Below are 25825 nucleotides of genomic sequence, written 5' to 3' on the forward strand. Positions count from 1 at the left end.
ATTAGTTAATACGGATAAAATATAATTCACATCTCAATCTGGTATAAAAATACTGAAGATATAAAGAAATATACACAAAAAGATTTTACATTTTTTTCTTAACAGATTTAACAGTGAAAAGATTTTAAAAAAAAAAAAGTTTTAAATCAAGATTTTTTAATATTAGATATAAATTTTTAATTTATTAAACTTTAAAGATTATATTTCATTTAACATATAAAATTATCTTAATAGATTTAAAAAAATTATACCTAAATAACATTTAAGCTGACATATTAAAGTTATTCTAAATAGACAAATTGCATTTTTTGTTTACCATATTATTGACACTATAACATGCTTCGCTAGGATTTAATTTTTTTTTTTGTCTGAGCAAATAGTCAAAGGGAAGATTTTTTAATTATGACCCCCCCCCCAAATCTAAATCAGAAATCAATCATTTTTATCTAAAGAATATAAAAAAGTCCCTCTTACAACCAAAATTTTATTTCTTATTCTGTAAAATGTGCATATAAATAGAAATTAAAAGCAAAAATATTTTCACTGCATCCCAAACCGTGTCGAGTAGGTACAGCTAGTCTATTATTAAATTGAGCTAAAGTATGTCCTCTGATGCAATGTTAAATCCATCCCCCACTTTTTTAAATTCTTTATTAAATCATGGTCATAAAACCGTTAGCAATAAAGAGACAGAAGCTACGAAGCTAATTATAGAATGCATACAACTTAGGAATATCATGATATTTAGCCAATACAGAATTCTGAAACTTAATTTTATTGTGCCATGAAATGTAACATCACAATTTTATTGTTTAAACAATAAAATTGTGGTGTTAGATTTCTATTCTTCAATACAAACAAATAAAAAATGTTTTATAATCTATGTTTTTGAAGACATCTGTATTTTAATTTAGTTCATTTATTTATTTTTCAGTAGCGTCATGTGAGCATAACGGGCTTTCAACATGCAAAATTTCTGAACCTAGTTAACAAAGTAAAAGATTTACTTGTGTATATAAATAAATCTCTATATGAACATTGCGTAACCCCTTCTCATGTATGTGTGTAAATATGTGTTTCAACTACCATATAGTTTACATTATTATATTTAATATTAATATTTTTATATTTATGTATAAAAAATGCAATAGCATAAAAATATCCTATTTAAAAAGTCATTCAATTATTAAATCAAATCTACCACAATGCATTTCTGTTTCTTCATAAACAAGTCAGTCATTTTAATCTTTTCTTAATAGTGAACTGTCAAATAGAAAGTCACTTAAAATATTTAGCAACTACTCATATATTAAAAGACTGACAATTTTTGGAAGCTATTTACATCTGATAAATTTATACAATCAAAAGATCAAAATAATATTACCATAACAATTAGTTATAGTTTAAATAATTTGGTTGAAGTAATAATTAAATTTATTTTTAATATCCTATCAAAAATAATTAAACAAAATTTAACATTTTTATATCTAATATTAATCAGTTATTTATCAACACAAAAAACAATGTTAAGTATTACTAGTTCTATACATATCAGGAAAAAAAATTTTCATCTAAATTTTTCTAACAAATCTATCTATATAAAAAGTCACCTTGTCTGTCTAAAAAACGTTTTTTTATCAAACTCCTCTAAATTTTTAGTATACTGGCTTAAACTTGATGTATGGGGGGGATTTGGACCTCATGAACAAATTCAATTTAGTTTTAGCCGATAAAAATAGCTGCTAAGGGGTCAAAATTGAAAACAATTAGAACTTAGCAAGCATAAGTTGACAAAGTAATCTTCTGTTTTTGGTTTTGATTCTAGATAATGGCACCAAAGTCATATATATATATATATATATATATATATTACATGACTACTATATATTGGGTACAATATAATAATCAATAGATGATTGCCTCTCTAATAATAAATATGAAATCTGCATGAATTAAAATAATATTTAAGCATATTTTATGACCAGGCAACACTGGATGGCCTACTAGTTTAATATATTGTTATAAACGAAATAACCGAAAAGCAAAGAGTTATTTCCCCTGGATCGGAAAGGGGAAGACTTTCAAGATGGCTGACACAGCATCTCACATAATTTGTTGCTCTAACGTTTTACTATTTTTCTGTTTAAAAAAATAAATAATTTGGTGCCAAAACGATGTCTTGTAATTTCCACATTTAATAACGAGGAGGAGATGAACTTGGATTTAAAAAAAAATAAATAGACCCAGTTGGACGAACCACATGGTGCCTCAGAAAAAGAAAAAAAAAAAAAAAAATCCCTTTTGTGCACAACACAACACACAAACAAAAAAAACTCAACTGCATTATTTCTTCGTCATGGATCCAAATTTACTGGAAAGGATACTTAGAAGGCAGCAAGAACAATTTCTTGAGGCACAAAAATTAATAGAAACATTAACGTTTCAATTTCAGACACAATTGGCTTCGTCAACTGTAACTCCTTTGATAATATTATAAATTCTATCACTGATTTTCAATTCAATCCAGAATTAAAACAGACATTTTCCATTTGGTTTGACCGATGGAAAAATATGTTTAAAAATGATTTTAAACAAAAAATGATGACTGGAAAAGACGGTTATTGCTTAGAAAACTGGGTTCTATTGAACATGAACATTATGTAAACTTCATTTTACCAAAGAAACCAGAGAATTTCATATTTGACGAAACAATAGCTCAGTTAACGGACATTTCTGGTGAGTCATCATCATTGCTTAATATGCGATACAATTGTTTGAAGTTGACAAAAAGCGTTAATGACAATTTTATCAAATATGCTGGAGTGGTTAATGTTCAGGGTGAAACTTTTCGACTGAAATCACTCGCAGAGGACCAGTTTAAATGCCTTATTTTTACCGAAGGGCTACAATCTCCAGCAGACACTGACGGGTGCACACATTTACTGTCTATGTTAAATAAAGACAAAGAAATGACAGTGCAAATTCTAACTGGTGAGTTAACATGCAATGTCTCTTTCAAAGAAAAAATTTTTTCAGGGAGATGCTATGTTTCTGACTCATCAATCCTGAATCTTCTTGGTTTGGATTTCAAGGAACTTTATATTTCCACTTAATACAATTTTCAATTCTTTCAATGTTAATGCTGCAGCAGATGTTGAAACATCTGCTAAGAACATTCTTAAAACAAAGTTCAGCAACGTTTTTCAAGAAGGTATTGGATGCTGTACGAAAGTCAAAGCAACTTTAAAACTAAAGTCTGATGCAAAGCTAGTTTTTAGACCAAAGCATTCTGTACCATACGCAGCTTTAGCTACAGTGGAAAAAGAATTGGACCGCCTTCAACAAGCTAGAGTAATTCAACCTACAAATTACTCATCCTGGGCAGCACCTATTGTTATTGTGAAGAAGGCTAATGGCAAGGTACATCTGTGTGCGGATTTTTCCACAGGATTAAACGATGCACTGGAGACACGCCAGTATCCACTAACTGTACCAGATGATTTGTTCTCAAAACTCAACGGTGGAACTTGTTTTGCAAAACTAGACCTTGCAGATGCATATCTACAAATGGAAGTTGAAGATTCTAAAAATCTTCTCACTATCAACACCCACAAGGGATTAATTCATTTTAATCGTCTTCCGTCTGGGGTCAAGTCAGCCCCGGCTATATTTCAACAAACCATGGATGCAATGCTCATAGGATTGCCAGGAGTTTCTGACATCATCATTACAGGTACATCTCAAGAGGAACTTCTGCATCACCTGACTTCTGTGCTGGATCGAATTCAACAATATGGATTCAACTTAAGACCTGACAAATGCAATTTTTTTCCAAACTTCTATGAAATACCTTTTTATTTGACAAAAATGGTCGAAAACCAGATCCAGATAACATTCAAGCCATAAAACACATGCCACCCCCAAGGGATGTTTCAACACTACAATCCTTTCTGGGCCTTGTAAGCAATTATGGTTCCTTTTTACCTGAATTGCACAATTGTGTGGACCTCTTAATCATGTTCTACAAAAAAATATTAAATGGAACTGGTCAAGTACATGCAAAGAATCACTTGAAAAAAATTAAATCACTTTTTCACTCAGACCTATTGCTTACACACTATAATCCATCATTAGACATTACTGTTGTGACGCATGCTTCAGACTATAGAGTTGGAGCAGTAATATCACATATTTTTCCTGATGGAAAAGCCATTGCACATGCATCAAAATCATTAACACCCACTGAACGAAAATATAGCCAAATTGAGAAAGAGACTCTAGCGATTATCTTTGCTGTAAAAAGATTTCACAAAATGCTATACGGCCGTCATTTTAATCTGATCACATACCACAAGCCTCTAACAAGTATTTTTGGTTCAAAGAAAGGAATTCCTGTTTATACAGCAAACTGCTTACAAAGATGGGCAACTATGCTGTTGGATTATGATTTCTCCATAAAATACTAACCAGGCAGCAAAATTGGCCAAGCAGATGTGTTATCCAGACTCCTCTCTTCTCATCAAAAAGCTGTAGAAGACAGTATTATCGCTGCTATATCTGTAGAACCTGAATTTGTCTCACAGTGTAGACACTACCAGTCACATTGGAGATGATCCAGGAGGCTACAGCCGCAGACCCACTACTACAAAAAGTTCTGCACTTCCACTCTACCAGCTGGCATAATAAGTGCACTGATCAGTAACTTCAACAATTTTTTCAGCGAAGATTTTCTTTGTCTGAAACTAATGGAATTCTTTTTGCTGAATGTGTTGTTCCATTTAATCTTTCAAATAGAGTTCTCAGACAATTTCACCAGGGACATCAAGGAATTAATCGGATGAAAGCCTTGACCCGTGGTTATGTATATTGGCCAAATACGGACAAACAATAAGAGGAACTTGTCAGGAGTTGCTCCAAATGGCAACTAGTTGCTAAGTTCGCCCTGAAAAACTACATTACATTCATGGTCAACTCCAGAAATTCCTTGGTCACGACTGCACATTGATTTTGCAGGACCAATAAATGAACAAAATTATCTTATGCTAGTTGATTCTTACAGCAAATGGCCAGAAGTCTTTCAGATGAGCCACATCTCATCAAAAGAAACTAAAAAAAAACTACAGGAAATCTTCAGCAGGTTGGGAGTGTCCGAAGTATTAGTTTCAGATAACGGTACTGCTTTTACTTCAGCAGAATTTGCGGACTTCTGTAAACAGAACAGCATTCAGCACCTGAGAACTGCACCTTTCCATCCTCAATCAAATGGACAAGCAGAACGGTTTGTGGACACTTTCTAGAGAGCATTCTTGAAATTAAAAGGGGAAGGAACTACTCGAGAGATAATGCAAATATTTTTAAGTAGCTACAGAGCTACCCCAAATCTAAGTTGTCCAAATGGAAAGTCTCTTATGCACTTATGAATAGGAAACTACATTTGCCAATTGATGCTATTTGCCCATCAACAACTAAATTTTACAGAAGAAACAAAATGATGGAAAACCAGTTTAATGTTCATCATAGAACAAAACCCTGTAAATTCCTTCCATGAGAACCTGTATTGGCTAAGGACTATTGTAATGGTAGAGAAAAATGGACACAAGGTCGCATAATACGCCATTCTGACAATGTCGTCTATGACGTAGATGTACAATCTATTTGGGTTAGACATGTGAATCAGCTTCGTCAGTCATCCCTTCCAGAGCGACATCCAAATGATGCAGCTATCCCTTTACATGTGTTACTGGACACATTTGAATTACCCCAAAGTGTTCCAGTTATAAATAATAGACAAAGCAAGTCTCACATCAAAGTCCCAACAAGAAGAACCCAGCGAATTTGTAAGCCAATGCCAACCTTACAAATAGATCCACATAAAACCTCTTACAAGGATCACATTTCAAAGTTGAGGTGTTATAAAGGGAAATAACCGAAAAGCAAAGAGTTATCTCCCCTGGATCGGAAAGGGGAAGACTTTCCAGATGGCTGACACAGCATTTCACATAATCTGTTGCTCTAACGTTTTACTATTTTTCTGTTTAAAAAAAAAAAAACAAATAATTTGGTGCCAAAACGATGTCTTGTAATTTCCACATTTAATAACCAGTTCCATTCCGTGACGACATAACATATATAAAAAACAATTAATTTAATTTCACTTAAAAATAAATAACTATATCAAAAATATTTGAAGAATTATCTATTGTTGAATAGATAACATGAAATATTGTAGATAAATATATTTTATTCTTTACTCTCTTATAAGGGCTAATGTGTATTTCTCTGTATTTATATAAATATCCATTCCATCACACATAAAAAAACTGCTGATTTTAGTTTGAGAACTTTTATTATTCTTTTTTATTTCACCAATTGAGGCATTTTATATAAATACTAGCATGTCAGCCTGGCGTTGCCCGGGTGTTTGGATGTATATGTTCAGCAAAAAAAAAAAAAATGGTAGGAGGAAGGCAGGCCTGAACCCGTACCACGAAGCGGGAATAGAACGGGAAAACATGTCTTTGCTGTTACGACCACTGCCAAATCGGAAGTGACGTAGGTTTAAATTAATGCTAGACAATCCAAAAGAAAGGATGACTTTCTAAAATATTGGTAAAGACAGCAGAGGTCAAATTTTTTAAAACTTTGATCCATGTTATGACCCCTTAACATTTATTGCTTTGGGCTCAAATCAAGTTATTAAGCTAGATCTATGTTCATGGAAACTATATCTAAAATTTCAATAGTTCATACCAAAAATTAGCAGAGGAGTTTGGTAGAGTTCTCAAAGTCAAATCGTTGAACTGTGACCTCGTAACAGCCAAATTTCTTGCTGAAAACAGATTACAAAGATTTTGCCAAATCTCAGTACCCTGTATATCAAACTTAGAGTCTGTAGACTGGAAATTGACAGAGATATTGTGTAGGGAAATGTACAGACAGACAGACACACATGTTCACTTTTATAGATATTCTAGCATTGGTACCTGGCGTTGCCCGGATATTTGGAGGTGTATGCTGAGCAAAAAAAAAAAAAAAAAAAAAAAAAAAAAGGGGGGGGGGGGGAATTTTTTAAAAATTTGACCCCTATTATGACCCCATAACATTTATTGTTTTGGCCTCAAATCAGGTTATAAAATTAGATCCATGTCCAAGGAACCTATATCTAAAATTTCAAGTGTTTAGACCCAAAATTGTCGGAGGAGTTTGGTAGAGTTCTCAAGGTCAAATCGTTGAACTTTGACCCCTTAACAGACAAATTTCTGGCCGAAAACCGATCACATAGATTTTCCCACATCTCAGTACCTTGTATATCAAATTTCGAGTCTGTAGACTAAAAATTGACAGGGTTATTGTGTAGGGAAATGTACACAGACAGACACGTTCACTTTTCTAGATATATAGATTAGTGCAAAGACTATTTTTTGTCACCCATCATTATTGAGTGAATGTCTTCACATATACATATAACATCTGATACTAAATACTCTTACATTCTAAATAGGGCAACTAATTAATTTAATAAACACATACACTTAGTCATCATTACATAATGTGTACCAACTTTTACATTTTATTTTTACATTTATATTGTCATAAAAGATTATTTTGTTTCCCAATTGTATCAACACAAAATATGAAAAACCGTTGAGATAAAAAAATCAATATTCACTAAAACATTCTTATACAATATAAGTATTCCCCTTGAATTTTATAACCTTTTTCATATAATTTAAAGTAGCAAGAAAAATAAATTTGGCATATCATAACTGATGCATATACATTTATGCTCCTTGTTTTTTTTGTGATTTTTTTACATTTGATGATGTAATAATGTACATTTTTTTATCCGTCATTAGTTAATTTTCTTCGTGTGTGTTTATATATATATATATGTCATCATTCCAAAACCAAAAGATGTAATTAAGTCACACTGATAAGCTTTTTTTATTCAATTTTTTCTCATGGAGTATGTCTTACACATGATTTAGAATTATAACTAACTTGCTTGGGTGTTAGATGTGTGTTGAGCGAAAAAAAAAAAAAAAAACCTAACAAGTAAAAAAAAATGATGTAAAACTGGAATTTAATTTAATACTATTTGTGGAATATTTGATTCACCCCAAACCCCCCAAAAGAAGAGGAAGATTTGAACAACAAACAGAAACAGCCAGAAATTTATTTTTCTTCTTGGTCTTAATGTTGACGATGAATGCCCTAAAATTTGACCCATAGAAGATGTGCTAATGCTACTTTTAGTAAATAATGCGTGCAGTATACAGAGAAGAAAAACGATGGCCGACTTGAAAGATATTGTCATCAGTAGAAGTCCGTTATCTACCATTGATTTCGATCACTCTAAAGATTAATATATAGTGAGAATTCCTAACTTAGAAAACTTCTGTTTTTACTTATTATTTATCACCTCAAACATTTTTCGGAAGTTTTTGAAGTTATACTGATTTAGGCATGACAAATAAGTATGTAATAATGTTTTTCCCTTAAATGCTTTTTTTTAGAATCCGTCAATATCTGCAGGCTATTGCCCCAAACCAGCACGAATCGCCAGTAACCAACAGTGCTGACAATCAAAAACAGTGATTCCACTCTGCCACTAGAAAACAATGCCTGACATTAAAGGACAGATTATTTCATTTGGGCCACGTTCGCCAATGTCCATGATTTTCCAGGGACAGCAGTGGCCACCAACAACAACTGTAGTTTAATTTGTTTTTGAAGGGTGGGGGTGGGGCTTTAACAATTCTATTCTGGATCTATGTCATGCTTCCACTCGGCAATGCCAGTTAATGGGTCCTGCTAGTTTAAAATAAAACCTGTTTAAAAGAATGATTGCTGCTGTTAATGTGCATGTGCTGAATTTTCTGAATTGTGTGATGAAATGATATTAGATACACCAAATCTTTCATAGTAAATTAATATTTTAACAAATTTTTAATTTACTGGTTAGATAAATATTTACATAAATTGTGTGGAAACTACTGTCTGATTTTCAACTCATTTTTATAAAATTAATTTAAATTGTTATTTTTGCAATGTTTTATACTAAATACTTAATCAATATATTTTTTAATAAATTTCCAATAACTTTTTGTTGAATCTTGAAGCATATAAGTAGTTAATTAAAATGAAAATACATTTATTTATTTTTTTTTGCAATCATGTTTCCCAAATAGCTACCCATATAAACAGTGCGTGGAGTAAAGGGTCCACAAGTGATTGGGCAGTACAAAAGTTGTTTCACAAATTTCCTAGTGTTAAAGAAAGCTTTGAAGATAAAGGCACAGGATGGCCATGCAACCTTCTTGGCAACAAAAGTTTGAAAACAATTGTTAAACTTGTCCAAATATCAGAAATGTCTAAGGCACTTGATGTCAGTATTTCAACTATGCACAATCACCTGAAGCAACAATTCGCTTCAGATGTAAAATGAAAAGATTTAAGTCCTGCATAAACTCTATGAATAAATGTTTGCTCCAGAAATTTGCAATTATCTTCCAAACAATTTTGCAGATTTCTTAGAAATAATTTGAGTTTTAGGTTGTTATTTAAAAAAAAAAAAAAAAAAAAAAAATTATTCGCTTTGTGTCAAAATGACCATCTATATGTTTTACTTTTCACAGACGTAATTTTATTTCAATATTCTTCACAAATTTAGTATTATTGAGCTATGTATTTATAATGAATGTCAACAAATATAATGAAATATTTATGGCGACGGCAAAGCTGCAAGCAGTTAGTGACGCCTTTTTCCATGCATTTTTTCCTTTCTTCATGACACTTGTATATATATATATATAAAAAAAAAAATGTTAGCATAAAATTTTTTATACTAAAGCATCATGGGAGATAAATGGCTAAATAAAGCAGCAGAGAAAAAGATAACTAAGAGCAGAAAAATATCAATCAATAAAGGATTTAATATATTTTCTTGTGTATAATAAAAATAAAAATTTTGAACTAAAAAATTAAAGGCAAAAACAATAGATTTTGTATACAAGTTTTCAGACAAAAATACTAATTTTAAATTAAAATTTACTCAATTTTATTTTTAATTTATTAAATTTTTAAAGATTATATATTTTATTTATCTAACATATAAACTTATCTTCATAGATTTTAAAAGATGAACATTTAAACAGATATACCAAACTTTTATTCTGATAGACAACTTTCATTTTTTTTTATTATTAAACCATAACTTTATATTTTTCTCTTTTTTTTTCTTAATTATGTAGACTCCCTGGCCAACTGTTAAATTGGGAATATTTTCTTTTCAATTATGACTTAACAATCAAAATCAGCAAGAGGAATAATTTGTTAAAGAATATAGTTTTAACTCATATTTGAAATGGCAAGATTACAAAGGCACTCAGTAAGCACAAAACCACTAAGGCAATTTCATGTTCATACATGTTACCATTTCATACTTTTCAAGATAGAATCAAACAATCAGTAAAGATGGTAATTAATCTGATGTTACTATGGTAAACAATTCTGACTTTACCCATTTTAAAATGAATTGTTCTAAAATCAAGTTATGTTGCATCAAATAAAACAGTACAAGTTTAATAGTTAGTTGAAAATTATTTTTTACAATAAGGCAAAATATTATGTAAGAAAAAAAAATTTGCTACAATTCTAAATATACAGTCTTATCTATTTGAAGAATATTTAGCTGACAATGACAATTTTTACAGAAAGTAATTTTTTCTTAATAGTATTGACACTAAGAAACTTTATTTCAAAAGGAATACTAGTAAAATATAATTTTGAATGCTGAAAATTTCATTAAATTTTGATAACTCAGACTTTTAGAGATTAAAACTATAACGCATTGGATTGTTTAGAAACAGTGATCTTCAAGTACATACATCAGATTGTGGGAGGGGAGGTGCACATGAGCCTCTAGTATTGGATAATATATAGCAAAACACAAAACAGAAAAGTTGATAAAAAATCGTATTCGATGTAGTGTGTGGAGGGGGAGATAAATAGTCTGAACATTTTTTATAAATAATATAAAAAGGATAACATTCTTTTTTGTTGGCTTTTGCTTTTACAAAAACATTTTTATTTATTATAAAAGGTTTTGTCCTTGTTTTCAATATTTCCATTTAAGTCGTCAGAATTGCTGAAATAAATTGCTTGCATCAGTTGTTGGCTACTGAGACACTTAAGCTTTTAAACGCCTCATGTTTCCTCAAAAGACGTCAAATATATATACAATGTCCCCTATCTATGCATGCGTGTACATATATTTTTGATACATTGTAGGACATATAACCATTGTACACAATGCTTTTCATTATTATAATCCTTTATAAAAATGTTCATTTGGCTTTCATTACTTTATTCTTTCTTTCAATGTCATCTTTTATGAATTTTTCTGCTCAAAATTACAAAAACTGTGTTTTTATTTATATACAGAGCATGAGAATATAGACAATATAGTTAATATTTGATAATTAACTTTGTATTTTAATTTAAAATTATAATAATATTATTGAATTAACTGTTCATTAGACATTATTTTAATTCTTTGTGTCACATTAACCTATTAATTACAATTGTAAATTTTCAAAGTTTTTCCGTACAAATTATAATATCATATTGAGTTTAATGTTCGTTTTACATGCTAGCATGTGTTGGACAGCTTTTAGAAATTGATTTCCAAACTAACCTATTTCTGGCCAGATCTTTATTCCTTTTTCTCAAGTTAATCCTCATCACTTTCTGTCATGTTTCCTTGAACTTCCATGCCAACTAACCCTGCTACCTCAACTGCTCTACAATTATTAAACTGAAAAATTCTCATCCATTCTTTTACCATAACCATACAACAGAAGTTTCCTGTTCTTCACACATTTCCATATAATGTACATATTTTATCTTCTAAGATAATCAGATTTAAACCTTTTTCAACACTCGCGTTAAACATCTATCATTTCCCTCCATGCAATGCATGTACTAAATCCTTAATATATCAGCAATTTCTTTATATTGTAATTATGTAAGTAAATTATATATTGTAATTATGTAAGTAAAATCATAGAGAAATACAATCAAGTAATATTAATTAACACTTTCAGATGTATTAAATACATGTTACATCCAGTTACCTTCCAACACTAAAAATTACTTTTTAAATTGAAATTAGAAGACACTCAATGGTTAGAAATGCAGTTCTTTTATTTTCTTTAATAGTTGATAAAGACTCCAAGAAAATTATTCTAGTGAAATATCCAATATTGATATTTTAATGGATACAATACACCTTTGTAAACAAGTTTAGATATCACCAAATTATCTTATAGATAAGAATATTATTTATTAACTTTTTTATCTTCAAAAATCTACAGAAAATGTAATAAATAAACAAACTTTTTTTTGAGGTAAGTAATCAACTTATTTTCTTATATGACAAATTTGTAACAAAAAACAAAACTTTTTTTGCTAACTTCCTCTAAAGAAATTTTTTTTTTTTTTGTCTTCCTTCAACATTGGTATATTTCTTGCATTGTTATAGCCTTCTATGAACGTAGATTCTAACTATAATAATAAAATTTGCACACATACACACAAGCCAGGATGGGTGTGGGTAGGGGGTAAAGGCGATTATCTATAAACCGATCTGTCATAAAGATAGAGGTAATGCCTGGGAGAATTACCCCCTGAGATTCACCATACAGATAATTACTTTAAGCCCAGCCAAAAGACTGAACCATCTAGCCCAAGAGCAAGGATAAAGGATGGGGAGGGGGGGGGTAACAGCTGGATGTCCCATAAATTGAACTCTTCCAGTTTCTATAGTAAGGTAGTGAAAGTAAAATGTTCAGAAAAACATATTAGCAAGCTTAATACTCATTGGTTGAATCAATTTTTATAAGAGGGGAGATAAGCATGTTTCTACTGTTGCTGCTGCAGTTATTTGGAACACATCCATTAAATTTGAGGAAAGGAAATAAAGTTAACACCATTTTCACATTTCCCAGTTTTCTACTGGAGTGATGTATTACATTTTTCCTTCCTGATTAAAGCATCATTGCAGAATCCTTTTTAGTATCAATTTGGCAATAATGTATACAAAAGTTAAAAAAAAAAAAGTACAGATGATCATAAGATATCAAAATCATGGCGCATCCATGTTTTATATTCATATATGTTGCTTAATGAGTAACAATTTTTATGAGTCAACTAGCATAACACTATGAATGAGATAAAAAATAAAATCTGTATTCATCTTAAATTTTATTGTAATAGAAGCAGAACTTGCATATCATGAATAAAATATAAAAATAACTTTGAATGGCGATTTGTAAAACAAATCAGACTCCATTAACCAATCAGTGATAGAATATGAGACCGCTGCAAAGCAAAAATTCATTCTGATTTTATTTTATGGCAGTAAGAATGAGTAGAGTCACAGTAAATGTACAAGTGGAAATGAAAATATTACTACTTCCCACTGAAAATGTGCAATCAAAGCGAAAAAATAGTACTAAATCTTATAATTGATAAATATGACTGAAAATAATTTTTGTTTTTTTTTCTGCCACTAATAACATGCACCAGTGAATAACAATAAATAATGGATTTTACTTTGATAAAATTGTGTAGTTTATTTGTGAGGTCTCAAGATTTATTAAAACTAGTCAGTCATTACTTTTGATCCAAATTTATAATTCATCATCATTTGGTTTAACATCTGTTTTACATGTTAGCATGTGTTGGATGGTTTTTAAAAATTGACTTCTACACAAGCCTATCTCTGCTCAGGTCTTTATCCCTTTTTCTCTTAAATTCTTATAACTTCCTCCCATATTTTCTTTGGCCTACTACCTTAACTCTTTTGCATCTAACCCAAGAACTCCCGCTCATTCTTTTAAAATGACCATACCATCAAAGTTTCCTATTCTGCACAACTCTTCCTATAAAGTCCAAATTTGTATCTTCCTCAAATTAGTTTTAAGCCTGTCTTTAAAACTCACATTATACATCAATCTTATTCTCTCCATGTAACACATATCCTCAACCTTCAGTTGCCAGGTTTCACTTCACACTGCATATGCATGATGTCTGATAAACCTTTTCCTATGCAAATAAAGTGAGAACTTGATATTTATCATGTAACAAATTAGATACTAAATTATCTAAAATATTACAACTACTTACTGAAGTTATTTCTGAAATTGGTGAACATTAGTTTTTTTTTAAATCATGGTCAAGGCAGATTTAAAAAATTAAATGAATTTTCTTGATAATAGAGTAATATTTTGGGAACTGGATGCAAGATCATATTAAGAACAGTCGCTTAGAACATTTAAAATTCAGAAATAATATTAAAGCAAAAAGAATTAGGAGGGAATTTGGGGGGATTATCAGATGGAATATGCAACACAATGTATATTGATGTTGCATCAACAGCATACATGTTCTGTGTCGTGACGTGTTTTAATAATTGGGCTAAGAAAGTAGATAAAAAGAAAAATTCCAGTGAGGTATAATAAATAATGTCAATAATACAAAGTACTTCAATATAATTTCAGGAACTTTTCTTAAATTATATACATCCTGGAGACAAAAAGAAAAATAAACAAAAATTAACCAATCCATTTTTTAAGAGTTAGTATAATTAGTTTTAATTCAAGCATGTGTGAGAAAATTTGGTTAAATATGTTAAGAGAAGCCTCCTTAGACAAAAAGATTATTTTGAGAAAGTAAATCTAAAATCAAAGATAATTTTTAGGAATAACTATTTTCATAATTTTTCATGTTGGATGCCGAAATTTATATTTTTAGGAAAAGTAAAAAAAAATCCTATCACTGTCTCTATGTTCCATACAAATTTATCAATTGCAAGAAATATGGATTTGGTAGAATAATGGCTCAAATACTGCTTTTCTTTGGTTTAGGAGCAAAAAATGTACCATAATATTTAACAGCCTATAAAAATTTATTCTAGCCATGAATTACTTTGAAAATGACACATTAACAGCTTCCAGATCACTTTCAAATTTTACATAGCAACTGAGATGACTAACACAACAATTGAGAAAAGATTGCTGTAATTGGAGTTCTCATTGTAATCTTAGATATTTGAAAGTAATTTTGAAGCATTTTAATTGGGGGTTAGAAAGTAATTTCTGGCTAGAACTCAAAGATGTATTACAGTACCATTTTTGGTTCCTATCAAAGGAATATTCTCTAAAAGAATGGCCAAGGTATACAGTTCTTTAGGAAAAATAACTGTTTTGAACCTTGCCTATTTTGTCAAAAGAACCACCAAACAGAAGTTTATTTCAAGTAAAGTGTTTTTGGCACCTTTGTTATTGAATTAGTTGAAATTTAAATCATATCAATACATTAAATTTTTTAAAACTCCTTATAAATTTCTGCATTCAAACAAATACAAATAAATTAGTCATAGGAGGTAATACAATGGAATGATTCGAGTAGGTAGCCTACTAATTTAGAATAAGAGATTTAATTTTTAATTATAGCTAGAACAAAAGTAGAATAAGAAATGGAGAAATCATTTTAAAATGACGTAGCAATGCAGGTCACATTTAAAAGTATTGACACAAACAGATTTTCCAGGCAGTTTAAAAATTTTTATAGTTGTATCAGATGATAATTTCATTGACTAATGTATAGAGCTGAGCAGCCAATGAAAAACAATGTCATGTCTTAAAGGAAATATCAGTTTGGATATAGCATGTAATCAATGAAAGATCGGATTTTCAATTTTTGTTTTCAAATGACACAGACAAATTGAAGGAGTTGATCAGAATCAAATATTTTGTCACTGCTATATGGGTCTACTTAATTTAGATAAGTTAAAAGGTAGAGGTGTAATGCATGCTGTTTTTTTTTTATCAAATTATTTTTTTTTAATAGGATTTTTAAACTTAAATTCATTACATTTTCTTTTTTTAATTAAATATTTTAAATTATTAATCAATTTTTATTATTTTCAATTTTACAAATCACTTATTTATATACAGGAGAGAACTTGAATACTTACTAGAGACCATCCTCAAATGCCTAAAGTCTCCCAGTTTATCAGGACAACCAGGCATGAAGATACTTCCCCCTACAAGAAAGTACTGACTCAATATTCAAAATAACAGTATTCACAGCTGAGAAAAGATTCCCTCAGTATGGCTGCCCCATAACTTTATATGAAAAATGGTGCACCTTTCTCCAAGTGATATTGTCTATAATAGTAGCACAGTTGAATACTCCAGACTAAATGAATTCCTGTGTTGGAATCAGCTAAGACCAAGAGACGACAGGAAATTTATACTATAACAATTAACTGATCAATTAGTGAAAGGAAAATTAATCTTCTTCACTTTTTTTTTTTTTACTAACTTACCATTTAAGAAGTAATGGTGAATTTAAATGAAATACTTAAATATCTATGTATCTCATATAGTGATTAAGAGTTAGCCTTTATTTCTGAAAACATTAATTGAAGTAAAATGAAATGCACACACAATATTTAATCAGATAAATTAATAGAGATAATTGAATGTCCCTTAATGTTGAAGGAGATGAAAAGAAGTTTAAAATAATAATACAGATACAATTCCAACCGAACCACTGTAGACATGTAATGCTATTTATAAGTTATAGAAAAAACTTAAGTTTGCAGTTACTAATATTTTTTTAATCTAAAGCATTAGAAATATAAAACAAAACCATTAGAAAAATAAAGGTTGTTTATGAATTTAAATGCCCTTTCAATGAATGTATTTTCCAAATTTTACAACACTGTACAACATTTGCTAACTGAGAAAGCTGATACTTTGATTAGCCTCCCTACAATAGTTTAAATATCATATGCCTCTAAACAACAGAATGCACTCTTCATATGTTTGTAGATTGTTTATCTTTTGTTATTGAAATATGTCCATTTTAATTCCTCTTCAGAAGTATAACTTAGATTAACAAACAGATTTGTCTATTTTGGGGCAGACTCACAACCTGCTTTTGATAGAAATTTTCAAATACTGCTCTTCCTGAAGGAAATCACTAACAATGTATATGGCTGCTTTATTGGTTAAGTATTAAGTATGCTCTCATCTGCAGATTGAGCAATTCTGTTTTTCATTTGTCAATTCAAAGTTTGTTTTTAACCACAACTAAATGTTTATTTTAAATAGTCTTAAATATTTCTCTACAAATTATATATAAAAAAGGTCAAATATAATGACAAAATATATATAAAAAAAATCACATTAATTGTTGTAACAAAAGATTTTTATTTTTATAAATTGCTTGGGTGTGGTTTTTTTATCCTATGTCTCAACAAAAACCATTCAAACAAAATGATAAATTCGTTAGTTATTAATAAATATATAAATTACTCTAGACTATCAGAAAAAGCACTGGTTAGAGTAATTAGGGTTAAATAGTTTCCAGTATAAGTAGTAAGCAGAAGTGGGGAGTTGGGAATTTTTGTAGGTGTCAGAGTTGGAAATTAAAAAAATATAATTTCGGGATCATCATCCCCACCTTTCAGTTGGCTGAAAAAAATCTGACTGTGACAAACTTTTACAATTGGTAGGCAGACGTTAGTCACTTTTTTCTTTTTTAAAATTCAACTCCAAAGGTACAATCAAATGTACAAATCTATTAATAAAAGTGCTTTTTTATTTTTGCTAAGGAAAACTGATTTTCAGTAAATCAATTCATCTGATGGATAATCTTTTAAGCAAATATTATATTAAAAAAAAAAAAAAAGATAAATTTTTCTTTCTTTAATTTCCAAAGTAATAGATTTCTTTTTGATAAGTACAACTGAACTATTGTCTTTAAACTTAAATTTGTCAACTTGAAGGTGTCAAAAATTTATTTTGAATGTCAATGTCAAATATACATTTACTGATTATTATGAGAACAAAAATATGGCCGACATCTGTTCACATCATAAAATCATGTTAAAGACATTAGAAAATAATTTTCAAGCCTTTAAAATGTTTATCATAAAGTAATTTCTTAAAGTAAAAGGCAAAAATAAAACCTATGCATACTCAAACTGATGGACATAGAAAGGTGAAATTAGGTTTCTATACCTATTGTTTTTATGTGGTTTATAGGTAAATTCAGATGCCATAATGCCTTAACAAGATTAGACTGGGTCATTTATTTTAGAGATGAGTTTGTAAGCAATGATATCAGCTACTTTCGTCTTGATTCAATTGTTGAAGCACAGTTAGCTCAAATTTATTCAGTAATAATGCACATTGTTCAACATCATTAAGAGTATGTAACATTGTGTTATAAACAATATTTTATTCAGATGTTTAAATTTCAAGTGTTTTGTTTAAAATCTGCTATTGTGATAAACAGATCTCGAAAAATAACTGTTCCTCATTTAAACTTTCGTTTTATTTAAATTATTTTCTGAATTTTTAATTATAATAATATATAGAATTAACTTGTCAGTTTTTCAAAGTCAGATTTAAATAGCATTTAAGTTGACAAACCAAACTTTGCTTCTCACCAACCAATTTCATTTGTTATTGTTGGATAATGTTATTAGCAATAGTTACAACTAATTTTTTAAAAATTATTTAGTTTAGATGACTGATTATATAAAACACTTAAGTAATTGCCAAAAAATCAGCAAGAGGATAACAAGCATTTAAAATTTAAAAATATAAGCACTGTCCATCTAATAACTAAAATTTTATTTCCTTTTTTTGTATAAGTTTTAAAATGTACAAGTTTTTTTTTTTTTTTTTACTAAAATGATTTTCACTGCATCCTGGGTAATGCTGATAGGCTAGTAATTAATTTTTTTTTTATTAACATTTACTAATATTGTAATTACACTTTTTATATTCTATGACGCTTAAATCTTATTAAGTTTTTTTTTTTACTAAAAATAATATATAACAGATTTTCTATTAATTTTTCAAGAATTTGGTTGTTTTTTTATGCTATTGCTTTGCAAATAAATACTTATATATATGCACAACTTACAGTACAGAAAAAGATTTAATAGAAAACAAGCGTGTGACTGAAAAATTCAATATGTATAACTAAAAGAAAATAATTATTTTTGTCAAAATATGGTAGTTATTAAATTCTATATGCATATTAGCAAAATTTGAGAGTATGAGTATCAAAATGAGGGATATTCTGCACATGCATGGATTCAAAACACACACACATCCATACATACTTACTTCTCTCCATTCACAAAACCCTCACTGCTGAAGAGATAACAGAAAGGGGTGGAGAACTGGAATGGCAGACAAAGAATTAGGTGATAATTCTTTGCACACACACAAAAAAAAAGAAAAAAAAAAAAAAGCCAGAAAAATTCCCCAAACCAAAATTAGTTATTAAAAAAGTGTTAGAAGATCTACAAAGAAATGACCAACATGTAAAAAAGTGTTTTTAATTTACACACAAAATACTGAGGAAGCAAGTCTTAGCAGATAAAATTGCTTCATTATTAGGGATATAAATTGATTAGGTCAGGTTAGAGTTTTAAATTAGAAATGAACCTAATAAGCATAGGATGGAAAATTGGTAGAAAAATTTAGATTAAAATATGCTAACTATTCACAGTGAATGGATAAAAAGAATAAAAATTTCATAAAATTGAAAGTCAATTTTCAAAAAAAGTAAATATTAAAGCAATGGTATTAAGTATTATTAATGTTATGGTTAAAAATGGCAGCAGAAATTATTGGTGATTAATTAAAAAAAATTATAATCATAAAATGTGATAATGTTAAGCAAATCTAGAAACATCGAATACAAAAGATATGCATTTTTATAACATAAGAGTATAAAGTGAGCTTTTCAAATATCCACCATATTTCTTCTATATTATACCACTATCACTATGTGATGGTTAACACTTATTTTTTTTCTATTTCTTAACTTTTTGTAAATAACTCTAGGCAAGGTGATACTTATAGCAGGCCTGGTAGATATGCAATTGGGGAGAGAACCAATAGTTAATCATCAACTATAATCATTACGAGGGGAAGCACCTTATAATAGTAAGAGTTATTCAGTTATTTTCCTAAGAGTACAGAACAAAAATAACCTTCATTATCTTGAAAACTGAACATACAGAAACCAAAAATAAGGAACATTTTTAGATATTAAATGGCCAATGACCCATTGGGTCAATCACTGCCACTATTTATTCTGCTTTTATTTCATTCAAAAATTCATAAACTGTCTCTTATTTGTACTTAAACTCAATCCTGGAAGACTAAGCGGTTGTGAAATACAAATAGCATTCCTAAAATGAACATCTATCTTTAAAAAAGCTATTAGATATGAAGTTAAATCATAATGAAATCAAGTGTTAGCTTCAGGATGAGTTAACTCTCTTCACCTTTTCGAATTAAATGAAATAATTTTTAAAAAATTTTTTAAAAAATGATAACACTCCTCCAGCACCACCAAATATAAGTCTCATAGAAGCATTATTATTCTTTATACTTATATGAAAGTAAGTAAAACGATTTATTAGTTTGTCATCTAATTTACAAACATGTTTGTGGTGTGTATAGACATGTGTGTAAATTCAATGGTCACACTAACAAAAAATCATTCTTTCTCTCAATTCTCAACAGAGACATTAAGAAATATTAGAGAGCAGTTGAATCAACAGAGTGAGAGAAGGTAAGAGAAATACATAGATAACTAATACATAGATAACTAATAGATGGTAACTTGATCAGTTAATTATAAATTATAGATAAGTAGAACAATTAAAATAAGAGTTTTTTTTTTCAAACATTACTCAATCCCAGAACTAAAGTATATTTTAAGATGTATTTTGTGCAATTAAAGTATATAGAAACAAAATTTTAAGAAATAAATATTGATAAACGATAAACTCATATTTAATAGTGCAGAAAAAAAGGAAACCTGTTTATTACTGATTAATTAAAATCATTCAAACTATATAATTGTATAATATAATCGTAAAGGAAGTTTGACACTATAAAATCATCTAACCAACAGTCAGAAGAAATCTTGAATTTTTATGGATCCATAAAACGAAAGATTTTCCTCTGAACTATCTGCTTGTGCTGCACATGGCTCACTCTCATTCTCCATGTTTAAAGAAAGTTGAAGAATTCGATTTTATCACAGTGAAGTTTGTGTCATAACTCCACTAATCAAACAAATCATTGTAAAATTTGAAAAGCTCTACATCAAAACACTTTATTCAGAAAATGTTCAATGTCACTTCTAATACTGAATTAACTTTTAGTAACAGCTGGATGAATAATTTCAACATTTTTCACTGCCTAAGTCTTATCATATTGACATGCTAGTTATCATTAGATTACCAAAGTTAAGCAACATTGAGCCTAGTCAGTACCAGATGGGTGACCTTTTGGGAATACTAGGTGCTGTATGTCATCTCCAACCAGGATATACATACAAAATATTTCATCAAAAATTAAAGTCATACATTTATAATTAAGAAGAAGAGCAAGTGTGACTTTTCATACTCAAGTGATTGCAATCAATCTAGTATTCCTGAAATGGGAAATAACCAAGAACACATGACCATCATAATTATATAGGACATTACAAAAGTAACAGCTCTGTAATAAAGTATCGAGTTTGAATTAAATATTTTAAAAACTGTTGTTGTTATAACAAGTATCTTTAAGTGCAGGTGACCATAATGGGTTGGCCACTATTAATAAATGTAGTTTTATATGACCTCACAAAATATGTCTTATTTTTTAAGTAACTTCAAATTATTTAATTTCAAAAAGCATTAAGTTGTGATAACCCATTATTACAAGAAATCATAATAAAACTTGCATGATGGATTTTCAAATACAGCTAACCTTATTAGGTCAGCCAATATTCATAAATGATTTTATATGAGCTCCTCCATAAAATATATGTATTAATTTTAAAATTGCTAATGATTAAGTAACTAAGTTTAATTTAGTAAAACTACTAAGATAAAAATTCTTTTCATTTAATAAGAAAAAACCTTTCCAACCACCGATTGTCACAGCCAATAGCACTCTTCCTGATAGTCCAATGTTTAAACTCCTTTGACTGACATTCTCAGGCAATAAATACATAAAAGATGCTGCCAAGTCTGTTGCAAAGAAGGTAAGCTCCCTTTAACAGGCTAGAAAACTTTTTAGACCAACTAGTATTCTATATTTTTATAAAACCACTATTTATCCATGTATGGAATATTATTGCTACATCTGGGCTGGTGCACCAACCAATTGCCTCTTCCTCTTGGATAAGGTACAAAAATGAATTGCTATCCTAAATAAGCTCTACACTTTCTATCAACACCTATCATATCACCGCAGTGTTGCATTTCTGTATATATTCACAAGTACTTTCATAGGATGTGTTGCTTGGTTTGGTTTGCTTGGTTTTGTTTAATGGCCTTTTCGGGTTATTTAATGCCAAATCCAGTAGTTTAGAAAAAGGTCATGTTTTCAAATATTTATTCATAGGGTTTAGTTGGGTTGTTTTTACAAAAATTAAAAAAAAATATTTGTAAAAAGTCTTGTTAGTATTTGGTCCAGGCGGTTCCTTTTGAAGATGTTCTTCATATTGTTGGATTTAAGATATTGTTTTCTAGCATTATCAATGGCTCTACATTTCACGAAAATGTCTTTGATGGTACAAATTCTTTGACAGAATGAGCATTGTGGTTGTTGCTCTTGTCTCAGTATGTAGGAGTGTGTGAGTTTATAGCAACTTGTTCTTTTGATATTCTAGGAGTTGGTTTCTATTTTTCCAGAATGGGTTTAATTTGGTATAATTTGTTATGTTGTTGTTCCATTGCTGTTGCCATTTTGCATGAAATAGTTGATTAATTTTGGGTTTAAAGTTGGTATATGAAATGTTTATTGTTTCAGGGTTCAAGTTTAGAGCTGATTTGGCTGCTAAGTCAGTTCTTTCATTTCCTTTTATTCCGATATAACTTGGGACCCAGCATACAATTATTTCTTTGTGTTAAGATGAGTCAATTCTGTTTAGTTGTTAGTGGGTTTCGAAATTTTTTTATTCAGTGATGTTAGAACAGAAACTGAATCTGAGAGCATTAGGAATTTATGTTTATTTTTTTCTAAAATGTTGACAGCTAGATTGATTGCACATGTTTCAGCAATAAAAATAGAGCTTTCTGTCGGAAGGGCCTTTTTTTTAAGGGTTGTTTGATACAGCAGTACACATCATTCAGTGAAAATGTGTAAATGGTTAGGGTATTTCAGGAGGATATCACAGGCTTTTTCTTAGTAGGTATTAGAATGGGTTTTCGCTTTTGGGAGTCCATTTAATTTTAGTATTACTTTGGATTTTTTGAGAATCTAAGATAGAGTTTCAGTCAGTATGTGTTCTTGGATATTTCCTACTGCCATTTCCGATTCCTGCAGATTTGTTTCCATTCTAAGACTTTATGAAATTTTTGCTTCGAATGACTCTTTATATCTCAGATTGAATGTAGCTTTGTGCGCTGGGTTAATTTGATGTACTTTTAATTCAATGTAATATTGGGCACCCAGTTTGTGACTCCTTAAATTTGTAAGAATTCCATTAGTCTCTGCATGAAGGCTTGCAACTGGAGACGTTCTAAAAGCACCAAGTGCTAATCTCAGACCTCTATGGCAGATTGGGTCTAAAGTCTTTAGGTATGATTTTCTGGCTAATTGGTATATAAAACTATCGTCGTCTACTTTTGACCTAATCCTATAAAGTCCTATATAACTTCATTAGAGTTTCATTAGTGATTCTGTAGGGAGTTGTCATAAAAATGTGCAACGTATTTTGTCTGTCCTACAGCTGTGTTGTGAGATCTTTTGATAGAATCTGAATTCGGCTAATGTAAGCAGTTTTTTGTAATCTTCTGGGTTTATCAATTTAAAGTTTAGTTTGCACTGTTCGACATTTTGTTTGTTATAAATTTTGTGTTATGGTTTTGATTATATGAATTTTGAAAAAAGGTTTCAGCTAGTAAGTCTGCCGTCTTTTTTTTATGAGTTATTCTGGAGTTATTTTTAAGGAGATGCTTAATTGGTGTTGATTAATGTTTACCTGCAATTTTTAGAATCATCTCCCATATTGCTCTCGGTTCCATGGAGGAATTCAATTTACCGACATCATTTTTTCAGCATTCTTTTTTAGTTGCCTCTGTTACTCTGCGAGCTTTAGCTCTGTTTAATTTGTATTCCATCAGGTTTGTAGTTGTGGACTGTTTCTGAAATTTCTTCATAGCCACTTTTCAGAATTTGATGGATTCTCGACATTTATCGCTGAACCAGGGTCAGCTCTCTGTTTAAGGTTTTAGAAATGCATTCATTTGCAATTTCTAGTAATGTTTCTGTAAAAAATTTTACTGACATTATTTGATTCTATATAATTCAAACTATACCTACATTTTTCTTTGCATAGTTACCAGTTGCCCTTATTTAGTTTCCATCAGGGAAGTTTTTAATGGTTGAATTTTGGGCTTTCTATCAATATTATCAAATGGTCACTGTACTTTCCAATTAAAGTCCATATACAGTGATGGGTCACATAAGCTTAGATCGATGGGTGAATGATTTCTGCTGGTTGGGTTGATGTGTGTAGGTGCACCATCATTGAGGAAGTATATATCATTTTTGTTGTTAAACTCTTCCAAAGTTTTGCCCTTTTTATTAGTGTCTTTACATCCCCATAGGATGTTATGACTATTGAAGTCTCTTAATAGAATGAAAGATCTAGATAATTGGTCAATCAATTTTTTCAATTCATTTTTATCTATGCCATCATTTGGTGGGATATATAGGGAGCATACTATCATTGTTTTATGTTAGGTGGCGTTAATAGCAATTGCTTGGTTGTTGATTGTTATGTTCATTTTGCTGTGGGATATATCATTTTTGATTAGAATAGTTACTCCCCCAGAGGCCCTACCCATGGAGTTAAGAGTGTAATTAAAATATTTGGTAGTTTTTAATATTAATGTTATCTTGTTTCAGGAAGTTTTCTTGACAGCAGATTATGGCTGGGTTGAAAAGTGGAATAAGAATAAGGAGTTCAGTATAATTTGATTTTATTCCATGACAATTCCATAGGGTGATTTGTGTTTTTTTTAGTTCTATCCATAAATTGATTATTATTTCTCTGCATATTTTGGTGCTTCTATTATCTTTCTTGCTTCTGGGAAGGTCTTGTAGGTGCTTGCAAATGTTCATACACTTCCATTTTTTGTATTATTTTAGGTTTTTGGTTTGGTACTGGATTGGGAGCATTGGCGAGATTTTCGATCTCCAGGCTTTTTGGTTTGTTTTTATTTGCGCTTGATTTTCTGTCTTTGATATCTTTCTTGGCTCTTGGTTTCAATTAGTTTGAATTTGTTTTCATCCTCAAACAGCACCATTTCTATTTTCTGTTTGTTATGTTGATGTATTTAGGTTTTGGTGGGTGAAAAATCCTTTAGTTTGATAATAGTATTGGGTAATTTAGTGAGTGGAGTGTTGCTCTCTATTGACTCAAAAACGATGAATCTTGGGAATTTTTTTTATTGTTGGTTTTGTTGTTGGATTCTGATTGTATGAGCACTCTAAGCTGGATTTAATATGGGGTCTTTTGTTTTTGTTGGTTGCCATGAGTTAATTTGTTTTTTTATTTCATCTCCCTTGCTCCCCACCTGCCTTGGAGCTGACCAGTGGGAGATGTTGGGGGAAACCCTTTCACTCTATTATCCCAAGGATACAAGGAAAGTATACTCACACTAGTAGGATTCTGTTAGCATTTCAGGTTTCTTTGTTTTCCTGATCTATTC

General features: G+C 30.0%; 1 protein-coding gene across 12 annotated transcripts in view; it reads right to left on the reverse strand.

Moving 5' to 3' along the window:
- The window catches only part of LOC145277870 (E3 ubiquitin-protein ligase CBL-B-like), a 231556-nt gene that overhangs the window by 46732 nt on the left and 158999 nt on the right, over positions 1 to 25825 (reverse strand). The gene's annotated exons all lie outside the window — the stretch shown is intronic.

Source organism: Euprymna scolopes, chromosome 6 (assembly GCF_053919585.1).
Source record: "Euprymna scolopes isolate OS-2025 chromosome 6, ASM5391958v1, whole genome shotgun sequence".
In the NCBI taxonomy this organism is placed as follows: Eukaryota; Metazoa; Mollusca; class Cephalopoda; order Sepiida; family Sepiolidae; genus Euprymna; species Euprymna scolopes.